Source organism: Corvus brachyrhynchos, unplaced genomic scaffold (genome assembly GCF_000691975.1).
Source record: "Corvus brachyrhynchos isolate BGI_N302 unplaced genomic scaffold, ASM69197v1 scaffold10, whole genome shotgun sequence".
In the NCBI taxonomy this organism is placed as follows: domain Eukaryota; kingdom Metazoa; phylum Chordata; class Aves; order Passeriformes; family Corvidae; genus Corvus; species Corvus brachyrhynchos.
In genome coordinates this window covers 4,793,884-4,799,345 of record NW_008236180.1, presented here as the reverse complement: position 1 = coordinate 4,799,345, position 5,462 = coordinate 4,793,884, and positions in this window count along the sequence as shown.

Below are 5,462 nucleotides of genomic sequence, written 5' to 3'. Positions count from 1 at the left end.
TTAGTCTGAGAGGGGTGCTACAAACCACCTCACCTGAGAAGCAGCACTGAAAATCCTCCCTCATCCATTGAAATTCCCCATCTGTCTTATCGGTCTGGAGACCAAAACCATGTAACAGCTACTGAACTTGAGAAAGGCTACTCAAACTAGCGTTGTAGTAGCTCTGGAGATGGCATGTGCAGGGATAAGACCCAGGAAACAGCATGAAGTTGTGTCAGGAGAGGTTTAGGTTCAATATTTGGAAAAGGTTCTGCCCCCAGAGGGTGGTTGGGCATTGGAACAGCTCCCCAGGGAAGTGGTCTTGCCTCCAAGACTGGCAGAGCTCACAGAGTGCTTCGACAATGCTCTCAGGCACATGAAGGAATTGTCCTGTGCAGGGCCAGGGGTTGGACCTTGGTGATCCTTGTATGATTCTATGTCAGCATTCCTGACAAAACAGGCACAGCCTGGAGCAGAGGAGGCAGTGCCCAAAGGGTTAAACCCCGCAGGGGAAGCACAGCTGACACCCCAGCACCTCAGCCATGCAATCCGAGTAGCTGGCAGGATTGCAGCCACATTTCAAGCCGCAGTTTCACTAGGCACTGTGACCAAGAAGTAATTCAGTGCAGCTGCCAGGGTCCCTGGGTATTGATACCAAGTGATTATTCAAGGTTTCCATGCAACAGTTGCATTTCTCAAATGATATGACAAAAAAGAGAGCCTGAAGGGTGAGAGCAGTCTCCAGTTTCGGGCACTGGCTTAGGGCGGTCTCATTTAGAAAAGCTGCTTCCCCATTTGCTTAGGAACCATTTTTTCCTCTCAAATGATTACAAACTTCCCCAAGCCAATTTAACAAGTCTCAAGTGATGTGATGGAGAAGAAATCAATAACGAGTTTCTTTCAGCATGTCTTTTGAAGGACATCTGCAGCAGTGTGGGTGTGCAGTGTCAGGAGCCGGCATTTGTGAGTCCTGCCCCAAGGAAGGGATGGAACTTGAAGTCCAAAGATATTCCAACACATACATACACAAACCCAGCTATTCTTCTGCTGTGTTTTCAGTGATATTCTCTCTAATCCCAGGCAGGGAGAGCTAATGCGTATTAAGAAGTCAGCAGTGTCAGGTACCACCAGGCTGAGGGAGCATTTTTTACACACATTTACTTAAGAAAGACTTAATTGCCTTGGAAATAAGCCACTTGAACCAGCCTCCCAGAGTTCATTCTGAATATCCACAGAGTAGATTCAAGCAGCACTTCCAGGCTTTTTCCCTCTCCTGGACCAAGCTGGCCACTTTGACAGCTTTGATTGACAGTGCTACAAATTGTGATGTGAAACCCACGGACGTGACATTAACACAAAGTTAAAGCTGTGTGGAGTAACAGCTGCTTTTAAAATAAAAGGTTGCTTTTCTGTTTGCTGTTCTAATATCAGAGTAAAGCTTCCTGTTGTCTCATATAAAAGCTTCCCAAATTTTGTTTAATTTTTGAAATGAAAAATACGTGTACAGGGAGAAGGGCTGATGGGGGCTTCTAATTACAAGTGTCTGCTTGTAGTTTTGTTTCGGCTCTAGCTCTGAGGTGGAAAAATATAATGAAAGGATGTCTGAGTGACCTGATGGGTAGTAGAAACGTACACATTAAAATGCCCTCCCAGATGTGTGGGTGAGTGGGCATAGGGAGCTCAATCAGCAGTGAATTCCCTATAAATATGCAGGGGAAGGATGGGGGTTGATTACTGTCCTGATCCTGTCTGTGCTTTGAAGAGCTGGACATGAAATTCAGTGCTGGAGCCTGTGGTGGGCGGTCATGACATAGGCAGGACTCTGATTTAGCTGTAGGATTAAACCCCTGCCTGAAGTCTGGCTTCTGGTGCCTGACCACCAGCAGTGCTGGTCATTAGATGGAGTTACTGATTTGTGTTAGTGTCAAGTTAACTAAGAAAATGTATCAGAAAACATGGGTTTCTCAGCTGAAAAGGAAGGAAAAAAGTAATGTTCCCTTGTATAAGGAAAGGAAAGAGATTGTTTTATTAAGTGCCTGTGACATTTCTGTAGCTTAATGGCAATATTCATTGTAGCTGGGTAAGTTTGCTAGGCTGTGGTTGCCAAATGCAATGAATATCAAAAATCCTGAGTGCTATGATTAACAAAAATAACTCTTATTCATTCAGCATAATAAATAATAATATAAAAATAAACATTTAATAACAACTGGTGTTTCATCCCATGGCAGAAAATATTTCACATATTATTTTTCTAGTATTTTTTAATGTGACATAACATTAGTAGGAATCTTCTGTCGAGATTTACAAAGATAAGACCCACTCCAAAGTCACTCTGAACTCTCCAGCCCGTGAAGTTGAAAATGAGATGAAGTCTTTGGTGGCTCAGGTGACAACCTGCAGTTCACAGGGTGCTACTCAGAGCATGCAACATGCAGAAGTGCCAAAAAACCCTGCAGGAAAAGGGTGTTACCACAGTCCCATCAATTAACCAGACTTCTCCTGGCACTAGAAGGGCTGAGTTTGGGGTTGCATTATTATTCACACAGTTACAGACACAGTTCCGTGTTACAGACACACTTCCATGTTACATTCACAGTTGTATGTTATTCACACAGTAAGGTAAGTCACACACAATGACAGCTCAGAACTCCAGTGGTGATATTTATCATGCAAGCAGGTCCATTCCTCGCTCCTCACTCCTCAGATTTATTAAGTAGATTTATCTGAGAAGGGATCTGCGTTTCTTCTTGTTCCCCCTCAATTTAAGTGTTGTGACATCCTGATATAGTGGCTCATCTCAGGTGTGTTGGGAGGGAAAAAGGCAATAAAAATCCATAGTTTCTCAGTCCATGACAAGTGCTGCTACTACTGAGTGTTGTAATTCAGCCCACATAGGTATCAGTAAACAAGTCAAAACAGGTTTTTGTGGTATCTCTTTTGCCTTTAATATTTGAAGCCCAGGCTGCCAGCTATTCTAGAGAATTTTTCAGGTATTTTTGTGCGATTTAAATCGAGCGGTAATGCTGCTTCATTTATGTCAAGGACTGCAATATTTAATAACCAAAATCTAGTCTTATTAATAGATTAGAAACGGTTTAGTAAATCTGTAAAACAGGAAAAAATGAAAATGAATGCTCTTTGGTTTAAATCCTATTCCAGAGATTTTTTTCCCCTTAAGAAATTTCAAAGCCATCAAACACAATCAGTAACTTACAAGCAAAATTGCACACTAGGTAGCTTATCTTAGTAAGCTTCCACTTGCTATTAGTCTTCTTCATGGCAATTATGGTGAACTTATTAATGAAATCTGTGCAGAATTTGGCTCTAGCTGTTTTCTGTGCTCTCAAATCAGACTGACCTTTACATGTTTGTGTATTGTCCTTTTGAAGCCAAGCAAAATTACTTCTATCTGGAAAATCTCAACATGGAAAACAGCTCAAGGATACTGTGCCTGCCTTGTATTATTTTATGCTGTAATTTGCTCCTTATCATCATGTTTCATATGTTCTTGACATTGGGCATAACAATTATAACAATGGCAATTGTGCTAAAAATATTTGTCATTTAGTTTCAAGCTAGAAACAGTTCATAAGCAGAAAAAGAGAACAAGTAGTGAAGGCAGTGCAGGCTGCCTTTGTAAATGTTTCTTCTTGGCATTATCTATTATCTCAGAATAGACATTTGCCACACATAGCAGAGATGGGGAGAGAGCTATGCACCCATCCCAAATTCCAGGAACGGTGCAAACTGGACTTGCCAGGGAATGGCATGCATTTATTTGCTTGGTGAGAAAGGCAAATGTTTGTGGCATCCCTTCATTCCTACTGCACACCAGACAGCCCCATCCCACAGCCCTCACATAGGTGAGTCTTTGCTGCTCCCTGTGTGTCTGAGGTTGAGGATGACTCCTGGCTCAGGCTGTGAGCACACACATTCACCAGAACCACTGCAGAGCCAATGCCAACACCAATCACTGGAATATCTACCAATTATTTGGAAAAACAAAGATTAATATGCTCATTAGAGCCTGTAACACAGCATTTGTGTAATGGGAACCTCATTACCTGTTGGTCCACGTTTACCAGAAAATGATGGTGCTTATGAGAAGAGATTACTTTCTTCTTAACTGGAAAAGCAAATTATTTAAGCTGAGTTTGCTTTATATTTCATACTCCTTCCTCTGTCGGCCTTACACACGCACACTTAAGAGCCCATTATCTTCTCATTGATGTGAGAGCATTATGTGTGTAGCCACCATTAATGGTAATGAAAATGGCTCCCGTTAATCTCCCGTGCACTGATAGTCAGATAATAGCCTACTTATTAAGTACGGAGGCCAGACTAGGAGTTGCACTGAAATGAGCAGCGTATTGTCTCTGTGGGATTCAGACATAAATACTAAACCATTGCCCTGTGCCTACAGCTGATGATTAAAAAGAAGTTAACGATGGCATAAACGTGCTCGCCTGGCCCGTGCTTCCAAGCACCGCAAAGCAACTCCGGGTGCTCTTTCCATCTGATCCACCCTCACCTTTGGGAGGATCTCTGGAGACAAAATCCTGAGTTAGAAGGGACACACATGGATCATTGAGTCCAACTCCTGGCCCTGCACAGGAAACCGCAAAATCCCACCTTGTGCATCCCTGAGAGCGTTGTCCAAATGCTCCTTGAGCTCTGGCAGCCTTGGGGCCGTGACCATTCCCTGGGGAGCCTTTTCAGTGCCTGACCACCCTCCGGGGGAAGAACCTTTTCCTAATATCCAACCTAAACCTCCCCTGACACAGTTTCAGCCATTCCCTTTTGTCCTATCACCAGTCACCAGAGAGCAGAGATGGGAGCTGTTCCTCCGCTTCCCCTCATGAGGAAGCTGCAGACCTGGATGATGTCTCCCCTCAGTCTCCTCTGAACAAGCCAAGTACCCTCAGCCACTCCTCTAATGGCTTCTCCTAGATCCTTCCTCTTCCTTGTGGCCCCCTTTGGATGCTCCTTAGTGGCTTTAGATCTTCCTTACAGTGTGGTGCCCCAAGCCACCCCAGTGCTCCAGGTGTGACCACAGCAGCACAGGCAGAGCTGGACGTGAAGCTGGGGGAGGCCTGGAGGTCCAACCAGCCCCTCAATCTGCTATTCCCAGCCTGGGAGCAACATGAGGCATCACATGCTAACCCCACTTCGCTCACACCAATAAGTGTCTAAGGAAAACTCACATAATTCAATATAATTCACCCCCACGGGCAGCCTCTCCTCAGAGATAACCCCCGGAGGTCGTTTTTGCAGCCTGGAACCGCACCGAGAGCAGCGCGCGCCCAGGGTTCGCTTTAAAGATTTATTTCAACTTTGCCTGGTTGAAACAAATCCCTTAAACTTCTCCCTGGAACATTCGGAGTTGGATATAATTGGACGTTTTCGGCGTTCCTCGCCCGCCCCGGACCGCAGCGGGTTAAGGCTCGCGCCCACAATGCCTCGCGCCCTGCAACGTCGGC